This window comes from Panicum hallii, chromosome 8 (genome assembly GCF_002211085.1).
Source record: "Panicum hallii strain FIL2 chromosome 8, PHallii_v3.1, whole genome shotgun sequence".
Taxonomy (NCBI): domain Eukaryota; kingdom Viridiplantae; phylum Streptophyta; class Magnoliopsida; order Poales; family Poaceae; genus Panicum; species Panicum hallii.
The window spans coordinates 29,270,634-29,286,502 of NC_038049.1; positions in this window are offsets into that span (position 1 = coordinate 29,270,634).

Consider the following 15,869-nt stretch of genomic DNA (forward strand, 5'->3'; position numbering starts at 1 on the left):
ACAAAACTAAAAAGATGAGTGGATGCACACTTACTACTCTCTAAGCACTACTGGTGCCATAAAATCTTCAACTAAGGAATTCCAACATCACTACTAGTTCTTTACTTGTTTGTGGCATCTAAATAAGGCTATGAACTTTCCTGGTAGCAAGAGAGCTGAATTGGAGGTGATGAACATATACACATAGAGCACCTTCAAAGAGCTAGGTGTTGATGTAAAATTGAGCATATTCAGTGAATACCTACTCATTCGGTGCTCAAAATATGCAATTAACAAATCAACTGGTGTCCACTTTTTCCACATTTTGAGCGGATGCGACTCCATGTGCAATGAACATTCAACCTTCCTGTGTACCTAGCGATGAATTTCAACAAACACACTAGCACCAACTAATTCGATGCCCACACTAACACATCAGTGAATTAGTCGGTGACACTATATCTTTCTATGCTAGTGAACAACGGCACCGAATGATGTGTTGGATTTTGTTGGTACTCATTGAATGCGTCAATGCCATGTCAATGCAATGCGTTGGTTCTTCTAGAAGCTTTAAACTCGTCCAATTTTCAAAGATATTCCTTTGCATTTCTAGGCTTCATCTGAGATACATATTGCTAGAATTCACAAGTGTTACACCACACCTATACGTTAGCCTTATCTAGGCAAAGCTACTATACTTCATCTCCCTAATAGTACAATGAAAGGAAAAAAATGAAAACATAAATTACACATTTATCTCAACGCCAAAAGACACTTCAAACTAGCTCATCCTTACTAGTCTTCACGCATATCCTTGCACCAATGCAACGAGATCAAACAACAAAGGCCAAGAATACCATAAAAAGCACATCATTGTGCACTAACTTTTAATTGCTGCTGCAAACACACACTAGTCATAATTATCATGCTGTCATAAAAATCAAAACTTAATTAGAGGATTAGATGCTCTTTCATGTCGTCTCATTTAGTAATAAAGAAACTCCTGTTGAGAATGGTCTTGCCATAGTCTAACTGTCAACCACACCACAATTAAACACCAAATGAATCGAATACCATCGCTATTACCATGAGCATCAAGTGCTTACTCTTCTGATTCGCATAATGGTATAGCAACATCAACAATGTACGATGCCAGATGGACAGGACGATCCATACGGTGGAGGGCATATGTTGGAATATTTGGGCCTAGCCCATGTAAATCCAAATAATTCCTGTAAAATCTCAAAGGCTCATTAGTGCATAGGTGCATGGCAACAAGTTAGTCCCACCTTGCTAGTAGAGGTGGAGGGTACCTAACTTAAATAGTTGGATGCTCTCCATGCTCTTGCAAGTGTGGGTGAGAGGAACAAGGAAGAACGCGCGCGCTCGCCTCGCCTCGCCGGGCCGGGCTCGGGCGAAGGGCGCGCACGCGACGTGCGCGTGAATGGTCCGCCAAAATCCGGGTCCAATCCTTGCGGGCGTGCGGCTTCTTTTTGCCGATCCGGTAAAGAGCCGATCGGCTCTCTCTGGTCTCGGGCGAAAGAGCCGATTGTTCTTCGGTCTCGGGTGAACTGCTACGTCTGTAAAAGAACCGATTGTTCCCCATGACTGGCTCTTCAGACTCGGGCGAAAGAGCCGATTGTTTCCTATGAATCGGCTCTCTGGTCTCGGGCAAAGGCTGTAGAAAGCCCGGCGGCTTCCTTTTGCCACTTTGAATCTGTTACGGATTTCACGCGCGGATTTTTGGAACTCGTAACCGACTAGGTTTTGGGACGCCAAAACCCTAGCAGTTCTCCTGATAAATACGTACGGGTGCCGGCATAGATAAGAAGCACAACATAGAGAAAACCTACAACGCACAATACGGCTCAACCCGCCTGTTGCGCCGCCGTGTACGCTACTTCATCCCGTTCGTCGGCGTGCACCGGCGATCAGGAGAGCAGGTCTCCGGAACCTCGTCCTCAGCGATCCTGCACCGGGAGAGGGCGAATAAAGTTTTTGGGAAGCTGTGGCAGAACTAACCTGAATTATACCGGCTCAAGTACGCGAGTCCACTCCCGAGAGCTCCAACGTGCTTCAAACGGTATAATCCCTTGGCCTGTCGGGTAACGTCCCGATAAACCACCGATACACAGGATCAAATAAGGTTACCTCACACGAAGGTGAGTCCAGAGATACAATTACCATCACATTTTACAGCATAGAGAATTATATTACAAGAGTTTTCAAAAGCAGTACATTACAAACTGCTAAAGCTATAGTTTTTGGCAGCGGAAAACATACGCGATGATTACAACACGTCGTCAAGACGGATGTCATGCTAAGCCCGAGCACAACATCATTCAATATCACCAGTGCTGGCCGGGGACGGATCCCATTCCACGGACCAACCTTCTGGGAGAGCACAAGGCCAAGGCAAGGGAAGAGTAGGGTCTTCAAGACATTACCTGCAAAACATATAGCTAGCAAGGCTGAGTATACTAATACTCAGCAAGGCTTACCCGGAATTGGGTATATTTTAGCCCATAACTAGACTTATGAAGGCTTATAATAGTTCTGGGTTTAGTTTCAGCTGAAAAGCAACTAAGAGTAGATTCTTATTTTCAACTTTTAGCTTTCAAGTTCTATGTGATTATCCATTCTAAATAAGCACTTATAACTAAGCAAGCAAGGTAGAGCTCTTTATCTCAATCATCAGTATTACTCATTATATAGTTGCTCTTGTTACTCTTTGTGATAAAGGGATTAAGTAGTCTCAATCATCGTGAGAGGCGGACGATTCTGAATCGAATTTAACCTTGCAAGGTAAACCTAACTCACACGCTTGGAATATCCAACGATAGTTCCGAAGCAACCGTTTGCCTTTCATTCCGACTCGTGGATCAGATCCACCACAAGTGACTGCAGGAACATACGCACTCCCAAAGTGCAGGACATACGTCTGTAGCGCGACTACAAAACCCGTATTCCTGGTTGCCCTTGCAACACGTATTTCCCCAATCGAACATAAGTAACCAGAAGAAGCAAGACGAGTGGTGGGAGGTATGTCCACTCCTCGGGCCGATTGGGTACTAGGCTTACCGCTTACCATATTTTGCGGCATGTGGTTAGTACTTTCAAACGCTTAACCCCGATCGGCACACACCGCGACCTTAACACTTTCAACAACACAGACGGGGTATCACCTCAACCATGATACCTCTTAAAACTCCCGTCCGTCATCCTTATAGTGATAACAGGAATGTAAACATTACAACTCCTATATCGCGCGAGTAACAGGAAATCACTCGACTTTTACCGGTCCTATTTAGCAGAGCATCTAAACGGTATGGACTCGGGTACAATACATTGGTTCCTTAGGATTTTATGCAACTAGGATTTCATCTCAACTCCTAGACGTAATGCAAGATATATAATATAATAATGAAATTGTAATAACTTGAAATATTGGGATGTGCACCGGGGCTTGCCTTTACTGGTGGGGCTGAAGTCAGCAAAGTTAAGATCTTCCGAACTTTGATTCGGGGTCCGTAAAAATTTCCACGGCTTGGTCCGTGATCAGCTCGTAAACACCGTCGGCGAAAGTAGTCGGATCTATATGATATGCAAAAATATAAAATTAAAGAATGTATAATCTTTTTACTTTATTTTACGATAAGCTGCAACCCAGAAGATTAACACTCAAGAACTCACGATACAAAAAGGAACCTAAGCTTTGAATCATAAATATTCAACTCATGACTATAGCATTGGTTTAATTGTAAACAAGAATTAAAATACTCAAAATTAAATTCAAATTTAAATGTGAAGCTTGGATAATTAAAGTTATAAAGTTTTGAAAATTTAAACATAGATCCATTGCATACTTAAAAGATTCTGACCAAAAGATCTAATTAGATAAGCTTTACTGAAAGGACTTAGCTAATTCTACTATAAAACAAATTGAATTGATCAACTTAAAAAGAATTTAAACTACAAAACAAACTTAGGTTTGAAAATTCCATATCAAATCATACTTAATCTATAGGGATTACATACCAAAAATCAAGATCAACAAAGTAACATGTAGGAGATATGGATATTACACTCTCTTATCTTAGATTTAACATAGATTTAAAACTATTTGGTTTCATATCAAACTCACTTAATAGAAGTTGTAGAGCTCAAAATCTAGTTTCTAACAAAACTGGTTTTGCAATTTTTGGAATTTCCTACAATTTTCTATTGAATTTACAAGCCAGAAATACCACTCACATGAAATAACAAGCATTCATTTACTTCTATTTTAAACACAGCACAAACCATTTACTTTCATAACATAGTCACAAAACAAGACTGATAGAGTTTGAAATAAGGATTCAAGTCCAACTGGTTTTACAATTTTTTGAATTTTGTATGATTTCCTAGGAATTTTCAAAGTTCAGCACATTGGAAAGGAAGAAAGGATTGAAAACTTTCATTTGGACCCTTGGGAAGATTTGGGACTTTACAAATGGGTCCTCCTGCCATGGCCGGCCGGAGCAAGCTCGGTTGAGCTCAAATCTGGTGAAGGGCGAGCTCGGGTAGCAGGGGAAAGGGGGTGGGGAGTGAGAGGGAACCACGACGCACCCGTTTGAGTGCTTGGCCGGGCTTGGGGAGGCCGGGGAGGGGGTCGCCGGCGTGAGGCCGAAGGGCGGCCGCGGGGCGGCACTGGGAACTGAACTACGGCGAGGAAGAGGCGCAAAGGAGTGGGGAATTAGCTTCAACACGTCCTAGGGCAGCTATATATAGGGAGAAGAAGGTACAGGAGGGGCGCAAGGGCGAGGTCCATGGCGGCTGCTCGGGTGGGCGGCGCACAGGCTCGGGCGGCGGCGGTAGACTCGTGGGGGCGCGAGGAAAAGCCACGGGGGCAGGCTAGGGCGAAGGGCAGGGCTAGGACGGCGCCTGGGAGTGAGGGGGGCAGGGGGGCTGCACTGCCGCGACCGAAAATCGAGGAACGGCGGCGGCGGCGCAAGAATAGAAAAACAGAGCACGGCCGGAGGAAGAAGAAAGGTTGAGGGCGCCAAGGACTTGATTGAAATTTTCTGAAGTTCCAGGGACCTATCTGTAAACTAGCGATAACTTTTAAGCTAGGGCTCAAAAGAAAAAGTGTTCAAAATGAAAGTTGTAAAACTTTTCAAGCTCTACAACTTTGTTTTAGGGTTTGAAATCAAAAACTCGAAGTATGCAACTTTATTTTAAAACTTTGGACTAACTTTAAATTTTATAAGGTTTTGTCCTTGCTAAATATTTTACACATAACTTGGGCCTAAATGCAAGTTTTCAGAACTGTCATGATTACTTGCATCCTTATAATTTGGCCCCTAGTAACTTTTGAAAATTACTTTTGTAACTCATGCATCTTGCACAAAAGGACTCATATTCTTATAAAATTACACATAAGGTCTTATTTCTACAAATACATCCAACCTTATACATTTCAACACATGCATTACATTTCATACCTATTATGCTACAAATTGACACCTAGGGTGTCACAGCCTCCCCCCCTAAAAGGAATCTCGTCCCGAGATTCGAAGGCAGAAAGAATCACACGATTAGGTTTGGGGATTGGCTTGAAGGAAGGTTGGGAAATTTTGTTGAAGATAAGATTCTGTTTCCCAAGTTACTTCTTCTTCGGTGTGGTGATCCCATAAAATCTTGTACATCTTAATCGTATTTCTCCTAGTGACTCTTTCCTTGGTATCCAAGATTTGAATAGGTTGCTCGATGTAAGACAGATCAGGCTCAATCTCAATGGCAGTGGTTTCAATGATCTCCGTAGGTACTTTAATACATTTCTTGAGTTGAGAGACATGGAAGACATCGTGAATGGCAGCCAATTGAGATGGAAGGCGAATTTTGTAAGCCACGGGGCCACAGACCTTAAGGATCTCAAAGGGTCCAACATACCGTGGTGCTAATTTCCCTTTTATGCCGAAACGCTGAACACCTTTGGTAGGAGATACTCGGAGATAGACAAAATCTCCTGCTTGGAATTGCAGAGGCTCCTTCTTTTATCTGCATAGCTTTTCTGTCTGGACTGAGCTATTTTAAGGTTGGCTTGAATAATCTTGACTTTATCTTCGGCTTCGATAACAAGATCTGGTCTAAAGATCTTGCGTTCACCGGTCTCGGACCAACTCAAAGGAGTTCGACATCTGCGACCGTATAACGCTTCAAAAGGAGCCATCTGAAGGCTAGATTGATAACTGTTGTTGTAAGAGAATTCAGCCAAAGCAAGACATTTGTCCCAGCTTGTACCATAGTGAATAATACAAGCTCGGAGCATGTCTTCAAGAATTTGGTTGACTCGCTCAGTCTGTCCATCCGTCTGAGGATGATATGCAGAGCTTCGAATCAGTTTGGATCCAAGAGCAGACTGTAGTTGTTCCCAGAAGCGTGCAATGAATTGTGCCCCCCAATCAGAAATAATAGTCTTAGGGACACCATGCAACCGAACAATTTGATCCAGATAGACTTCAGCATATTTCTTGGCGGAGTAAGTAGTATGTACGGGAATAAAGTGAGCCATTTTTGTGAGTCTATCAATGATTACCCATATGGAGTCATATTTTTGGGAGGTGTTAGGAAGACCAATAATAAAATCCATACTAATGTCTTCCCATTTTCATGACGGAATGGGTAATGGCTGAAGTGTACCAGATGCTTTGAGATGACTGGCTTTAACCCTCTGGCACGTATCACACTCAGATACATATTTAGCAATTTCTCTTCTCATTCTGGTCCACCAAAAATTCTGTCGAAGATCTTGATACATTTTGGTACTACCAGGATGAATAGAGAATTTGGATAAATGGGCTTCATCAAGGATTTGCTTGCGAAGCTGATGATCTTTAGGTACAACAATTCGATTGTTGAACCATAAAGTTCCTTGATGATCAGTGTGAAAACACTTATATTTAGCTTCTCCCTGAGATAATTTTGATTTGATAATTTTGATACCCTCATTATGTAGTTGAGACATGATGATTTTATCTCGAAGAGTAGACTCGATTGATAAAAGATTCAGACTACCTTGAGGAATGATTTCTAAATTGAGCTTCCTCATTTGATTGCAGAGAGTGTCATTGAAGGTTGCTATGGATAAACAATGACAATGTGCCTTGCGGCTAAGGGCATCCGCAACCACATTGGCCTTGCTAGGATGGTAGTGTACCTCAAAATTATAGTCTTTAATCAGTTCTAACCAACGCCTTTGCCTCATATTTAAGTCAGCTTGAGTGAAGATGTACTTGAGGCTCTTATGGTCAGTGCAAATGTTACACTTAGCACCCATAAGATGATGTCTCCAGATCTTGAGAGCATGAATAACAGCTGCCAATTCAAGATCATGAGTTGGATAATTTTGTTCATGGTTCCGAAGTGCTCGTGATGCATACGCGATGACCCGGTTGTTTTGCATAAGAACACAACCAAGGCCAGTTTCAGAGGCATCACAGTAGACATCAAAAGGCTGAGTATTATTTGGTTGAGCTAGCACTGGGGCAGTTGTTAGAAGTCTTCTCAAAGTGTGGAATGCTTTATCACACTTATCATCCCAGTGGAACTTAACCTCTTTCTTGAGCAGTTCAGTCATAGGTTTAGCTATCTTGGAGAAGTCTGGAATGAATCGGCGATAGTATCCCGCCAATCCAAGGAAACTTCGGATTTGATGAACTGAAGTTGGAGGCTTCCAATCCATAACTTCCTGGACTTTGGTTGGGTCAACCGATATGCCTTCACTAGAGATAGTGTGTCCCAAGAATTTCACACTATCTAGCCAAAATTTACATTTTGAGAATTTGGCATAAAGGCGATGATCACGTAGTCATTGAAGAACGACACGTATATGATTAGCATGGTCTTCTTTATTCCTGGAATATATCAGAATGTCATCGATGAAGACCACGACGAATTTGTCAAGCTCCGGCATAAAGACTGAATTTATAAGATACATGAAATATGCCGGTGCATTGGTAAGCCCAAATGACATAACCAGATATTCATAAAGTCCATATCTGGTTGAGGAGGCCGTTTTTAGAATGTCACAAGGCCTAATCTTGATCTGATGATAACCAGAGCGTAAGTCAATTTTTGAGAAGACCTTAGCTCCAGCTAATTGATCGAACAAGATGTCAATGCGGGGAAGAGGGTACTTATTCTTGATAGTGACCGCATTGAGTGGACGATAATCAACACATAGCCTTAGGCTATTGTCCTTCTTTTTGACGAAGAGAGCGGGACAACCCCAAGGTGACGCACTTGGGCTTATAAAACCTTTATCAAAAAGATCTTGAAGTTGAATTTTCAATTCAGCCAATTCATTTGGAGGCATGCGATACAGCCTCTTCGAAATAGGAGCGGTGCCAGGTTGAAGTTCAATGATGAACTCGATGTCCCTGTCTGGTGGCATCCCAGGCAAGTCATCTGGAAAGACATCGGGATACTCACAGACTACTGGGATATCTTTTACTTTGACGTCTGTAATGGCATAAGTACAAGAGTGCAAATACTCTTGCTGAGGCAGATAGAGGACAATAACTTCTTGATATGGTGAGTTAATCTCAATAATTCGGGAAGAGATGTCCAACAGTACTCCATGTTCTGTCATCCAATTTGTCCCGAGTATAATATCAATACCCTTTAGATTTAGCAGTACTAAATCAGTTTTGATTAGTTTACTGCCCAACTGAATTGGCACACTTTTAACCATTTGGTTAGAAGTAATCTTTCCTTCAGGGGTAGAAATCATATATGACCCTTTTGTAGAACAGAGATCAAGTCCTATTCGGGTACCACAGTTGTTACTGATGAAACTATGAGTTGCTCCAGAATTGAATAATGTAACAACTGGTTTATGGTGTATAAAGAATGTATCCGACATGATAGGAGCTCCATCCGGAAGTTCTGCAAGGGTGGTGAAGTTAATTTGCCCTTGGCGGATTTGCATCATCGGTCTTTTGCCCTTATTCTGGTTATTCTGACTGGAACTCTGCCCTTGATTAGGTTTCTTGAGTTGCGGACAACTTCTAAGGAGATGGTCTGCACTTCCGCACTTTAAACAGCAATAAGTGTTGCTTTTCTGTTGAACTTGTTGAACATTTGGCCGTGGGCTGGTTTGTTGTGATTGTTGCAAAGATACGAGAGGTTGATACTCTCCTATTTGTTGAAGCGGCCTGAAAGCCAACTTGCTGATCAGGGCATTGCGCTGTGGCGCCCTAGGCGATACATTCTGAACCAATTGATACTGCGAGGGTTGAAGGCTCGCGGATTCGGTAGAGATCCTTCGCTTCTTTTCGGCACGGTGTGCCGTAATGCAATCCTCCTGAGTTAAAGCCATGTTAACCAGCTCACTGAAGGTATTCGCCTTGATAAGATTCAGATGTTCCTTGAGCTTAGTATTCAAACCTCGACGAAAACGATCTTGCTTCTTAGCATCATTATCAGCATGATAGCCCGCATACTGACACAGGTGATTAAAAGCCTGTGCATACTGCAGTACGGTGCGGGTGCCTTGAGTAAGTGCTAAGAACTCAGTCAGTTTCCGCTCCATCAGCCCTTCAGGTATATGATGTGCCCTGAAGGCATTACGGAATTCTTCCCAGGAGATAACATGGCCATCCGTTTGCATAACACAAAAATTATCCCACCAGATACGGGCAGCTCCGCGTAATTGTTGGGCGGAAAAATGAGCCTTGTTAGAGTCCGCACATGGAATCGTAAGAAGGGCAAACTTAGATTCAATTGTACGGAGCCAAGCATCGGCATCCAAGGGCTCCTCCGCTTTGCTGAACAGCGGGGGCTGGGTACTGAGGAAATCTTGATAGGTTGCTACCAGAGGTTCATCACGACCTCATGACTGCTGGTGTTGTTGATTCTGCTGTGCTTGTACCAATAGGTTGAGAAGTTCGGTTTGCCGAGCCATAACCTCGGCTAGATGTGAAAGTGATAGAGATGGTTGTTGGGAATTGCTGGATTGATCTGCCCGGAAACCTTCCGGGGTTCCACGTGTGGCTCCAACCATCTGAAACAAAAATTCAGATAATAAAATTTATTTACCCTGTTGAAGACTTACAAGGTAAATAGGACGGGACAACTGATTCTGATACAACAAGGGTTGGAAATCAGAAGGATACCTAAGATACTTGACCAACACTACCACAAGAATCCCGTTAACCATACCAAAGATCAACAACCTACCACATATCCTTAGAAGAACCAAAACACATATTGTATTCATGTATTTGATGATGAGTTATGCATGCACGTTCTACTCGTCCTCACAATCCAAAATGACTGCCAAATATCTTTGGACTTACGTGGTTAATTTCGGTGGCATTATACATACGTCTCTCACTATTAACTAGTCGATAAACCCTATCCGTTCTAGTTTCGTATTCGTGGTTAGTGTACCTGCAGAAAACCACAATATATATCCAATGAACCTTTCATGCCAGCATGTCATGAAAGCGTTCCCATTCATTACTGTTCACTATAGAAACAACATTTGTACAATTACCGCCATACAGACAACGTTAACATACGTTATCGAAACAACGTATTCACGGGGGTACCGCAAAATGCGGGGGCATGAACAGCGATCGCCATACCCTGCGCCGAACCATAACTCCCAATGTAGTCAACCGAAGTTGGTACATTGGCAGCATCTCAAGTAGGCCACTGCTTGAGAAACAGCGTTCGGTTCGCATCACCGACGGGAAGGCCAAGCTCCCTCAGTTGGCTGAGGATCCTTACCTTCTTACCTCACGATCGAAGATGTCGTTACAGAAAGTAAGGTTGGTTTGTGCATGAATTTAAGTTTTGATAGAAAAGCAATGCTGGTGGTTAGGGTTATATATATATAATACAGCCACCTCTATTTCCCTCACAAAACATTACCCTAGGGCTTTACGTACTAATCACGTTCCTTAACGAAACCAACGTAGTTTTGCCCAAACATTTGGTTGGTCAAACTTTTATACTGAAAACATTTTTAAGGTAAAATGTACCTCCAGGATAACCTTATGGCTCTGATACCAGCTGTGGCAGAACCAACCTGAATTATACCGGCTCAAGTACGCGAGTCCACTCCCGAGGGCTCCAACGTGCTTCAAACGGTATAATCCCTTGGCCTGTCGGGTAACGTCCCGATAAACCACCGATACACAGGATCAAATAAGGTTACCTCACACGAAGGTGAGTCCAGAGATACAATTACCATCACATTTTACAGCATAGAGAATTACATTACAAGAGTTTTCAAAAGCAGTACATTACAAACTGCTAAAGCTATGGTTTTTGGCAGCGGAAAACATACGCGATGATTACAACACGTCGTCAAGACGGATGTCATGCTAAGCCCGAGCACGACATCACTCGATATCACCAGTGCTGGCCGGGGACGGATCCCATTCCACGGACCAACCTTCTGCGAGAGCACAGGACCAAGGCAAGGGAAGAGTAGGGTCTTCAAGACATTACCTGCAAAATATATAGCTAGCAAGGCTGAGTATACTAATACTCAGCAAGGCTTACCCGGAATTGGGTATACTTTAGCCCATAACTAGACTTATGAAGGCTTATAATAGTTCTGGGTTTAGTTTCAGCTGAAAAGCAACTAAGAGTAGATCCTTATTTTCAACTTTTAGCTTTCAAGTTCTATGTGATTATCCATTCTAGATAAGCACTTATAACTAAGCAAGCAAGGTAGAGCTCTTTATCTCAATCAACAGTATTACTCATTATATAGTTACTCTTGTTACTCTGTGTGATAAAGGGATTAAGTAGTCTCAATCATCGTGAGAGGTGGACGATTCTGAATCGAATTTAACCTTGCAAGGTAAACCTAACTCACATGCTTGGAATATCCAACGATAGTTCCGAAGCAACCGTTTGCCTTTCATTCCGACTCATGGATTAGATCCACCACAAGCGACTGCAGGAACATACGCACTCCCAAAGTGCAGGACATACGTCTGTAGCGCGACTACAAAACCCGTATTCCTGGTTGCCCTTGCAACACGTATTTCCCCAATCGAACATAAGTAACCAGAAGAAGCAAGATGAGTGGTGGGAGGTATGTCCACTCCTCGGGCCGATTGGGTACTAGGCTTATCGCTTACCATATTTTGCGGCATGTGGTTAGTACTTTCAAACGCTTAACCCCGATCGGTACACACCGCGACCTTAACACTTTCAACAACACAGACGGGGTATCACCTCAACCATGATACCTCTTAAAACTCCCGTCCGTCATCCTTGTAGTGATAACAGGAATGTAATCATTACAACTCCTATATCGCGCGAGTGACAGGAAATCACTCGACTTTTACCGGTACTATTTAGCAGAGCATCTAAACGGTATGGACTCGGGTACAATACATTGGTTCCTTAGGATTTTATGCAACTAGGATTTCATCTCAACTCCTAGACGTAATGCAAGATATATAATATAATAATGAAATTGTAATAACTTGAAATATTGGGATGTGCACCGGGGCTTGCCTTTACTGGTGGGGCTGAAGTCAGCAAAGTTAAGATCTTCCGAACTTTGATTCGGGGCTTCAGTTAGACTTTCGACGACGTCTTCGGGGTCCGTAAAAATTTCCACGGCTTGGTCCGCGATCAGCTCGTAAACACCGTCGGCGAAAGTAGTCGGATCTATATGATATGCAAGAATATAAAATTAAAGAATGTATAATCTTTTTACTTTATTTTACGATAAGCTGCAACCCAGAAGATTAACACTCAAGAACTCACGATACAAAAAGGAACCTAAGCTTTGAATCATAAATATTCAACTCATGACTATAGCATTGGTTTAATTGTAAACAAGAATTAAAATACTCAAAATTAAATTCAAATTTAAATGTGAAGCTTGGATAATTAAAGTTATAAAGTTTTGAAAATTTAAACATAGATCCATTGCATACTTAAAAGATTCTGACCAAAAGATCTAATTAGATAAGCTTTACTGAAAGGACTTAGCTAATTCTACTATAAAACAAATTGAATTGATCAACTTAAAAAGAATTTAAACTACAAAACAAACTTAGGTTTGAAAATTCCATATCAAATCATACTTAATCTATAGGGATTACATACCAAAAATCAAGATCAACAAAGTAACATGTAGGAGATATGGATATTACACTCTCTTATCTTAGATTTAACATAGATTCAAAACTATTTGGTTTCATATCAAACTCACTTAATAGAAGTTGTAGAGCTCAAAATCTAGTTTCTAACAAAACTGGTTTTGCAGTTTTTGGAATTTCCTACAATTTTCTATTGAATTTACAAGCCAGCAATACCACTCACATGAAATAACAAGCATTCATTTACTTCTATTTTAAACACAGCACAAACCATTTACTTTCATAACATAGTCACAAAACAAGACTGATAGAGTTTGAAATAAGGATTCAAGTCCAACTGGTTTTACAATTTTTTGAATTTTGTATGATTTCCTAGGAATTTTCAAAGTTCAGCACATTGGAAAGGAAGAAAGGATTGAAAACTTTCATTTGGACCCTTGGGAAGATTTGGGACTTTACAAATGGGTCCTCCTGCCATGGCCGGCCGGAGCAAGCTCGGTTGAGCTCAAATCTGGTGAAGGGCGAGCTCGGGTAGCAGGGGAAAGGGGGTGGGGAGTGAGAGGGAACCACGACGCACCCGTTTGAGTGCTTGGCCGGGCTTGGGGAGGCCGGGGAGGGGGTCGCCGGCGTGAGGCCGAAGGGCGGCGGCGGGGCGGCACTGGGAACTGAACTACGGCGAGGAAGAGGCGCAAAGGAGTGGGGAATTAGCTTCAACACGTCCTAGGGCAGCTATATATAGGGAGAAGAAGGTACAGGAGGGGCGCAAGGGCGAGGTCCACGGCGGCTGCTCGGGTGGGCCTAAATGCAACTTTATTTTAAAACTTTGGACTAACTTTAAATTTTATAAGGTTTTGTCCTTGCTAAATATTTTACACATAACTTGGGCCTAAATGCAAGTTTTCAGAACTGTCATGATTACTTGCATCCTTATAATTTGGCCCCTAGTAACTTTTGAAAATTACTTTTGTAACTCATGCATCTTGCACAAAAGGACTCATATTCTTATAAAATTACACATAAGGTCTTATTTCTACAAATACATCCAACCTTATACATTTCAACACATGCATTACATTTCATACCTATTATGCTACAAATTGACACCTAGGGTGTCACAGAAGCGCTCTGCGCGACTGCTCGAACGCTTCCACATCGCTGTCCTCTACGTCCTCGTCACCACGGCTCGTCTACCTCCTCGTCAGTGGGGCGCGACTCGGCGTCGTCAAGCGCGCGGAGGTGCTGTTCATCGTTGTCGTCATCTTTGCCTGGTTATTCCAGTCACGCAAGACACGTACGACTCTCTGTCCCTAACTATGCTTTTCATACCTAGTATGATCTGGTTAGGGTTGATATTGCTGCTGAAATATTTTATCTTAAATTATGTTATGAGCATATTTAGATTTATTCATTTTCTGTACACAACTTTCATCATGGTCATGATTTATCTTTGGATTATTTCTAAACTGAAACTCCTAATTTTTCCAACAATCCAAAAACCTTATTGTAGGAATTTCAGTTTCATGGCCGGATTTGTTGATGCTCTGAGGCCCGAGAAATTCTCTGGCGAGCATTTTAAGAGATGGCAAACGAGAGTGATTCTTTGGCTCTCTGCCATGAACGTGTTGTGGGTGTCCAAGGGCAAACCTGAGGGGCCTCTTACCCCTGAACAGGAGAAGGCCTTTACCGAGGCCAACACACTTTTTGTGGACGCTGTGATCGGTACACTTGTAGATCGCCTACAGGATGTGTACCTTCATCACACAGACGCTAAAATATTGTGGGACGCCCTGGAAGCCGATTATGGCGGCACAGATGCTTGCGCTGAGCTGTACATCATGGAGCAGTACCATGACTACAAGATGACCGATGGGAAATCTGTAGTTGTGCAGGCTCATGAGATACAGTGCATGGCCAAGGAGCTTGAGCACCTCAAGATCAACCTACCTGACAAGTTTGTGGCTGGTGGCATTATTGCCAAGTTGCCTCCTTCATGGAGGGATTTTGCCACTACTCTCAAACACAAGAGGATGGAGATATCAGTGTCTGATCTGATAGCATCTCTTGATGTTGAGGAGAAAGCTCGGGCCAAGGATGGGCGATCTAAGGCTGCTGAGGGCCAGACTAGTGCCAATATGGTGCAAAAGTCTCACGGCAAAGGCAAGGGCAAGGGAAAGAAGACCAAGCCGCAGCCTACTACTACTTTTAAGAAGAAAAAGTTCAAGGAAGGTCAAGGCTGTTTTGTGTGTGGATCTACTGATCATTGGGCAAAGAAGTGCCCACACCGCAAAGGAAGAAAGCCTTCACCTGAGAAGAAGACTGTGAACACGGTCACCATGGCTGGAGTGGAAACCAGTGGGTATAATTCTATACCTTCGGTTTTTTAAGTGTTTCAATCTACTAGTTGGTGGCTTGATACTGGTGCAAATGTTCATGTGTGTTCTGATGCTACCTTGTTTTCTTCTTACCAGACCACTCAGGATTCTACCGTGATGATGGGCAATGGGTCGCATGCTACTGTTCATGGTGTTGGCACGGTCGATCTGAAACTTACTTCGGGAAAGATCGTGCAGCTGAAGAACGTGCAGCATATCCCTACTATCGGCAAGAATCTAGTTAGTGGATCCCTTCTGTGTAGGGATGGTTTTAAAGTAGTGTTTGAGTCCAATAAATTTGTCGTGTCTAAGTGTGGACAATTTATCGGCAAAGGCTATGAGTGCGGAGGCTTGTTCCGTTTTTCAGTCTCAGATTACTGCAATAAGTCTGTGAACTTAA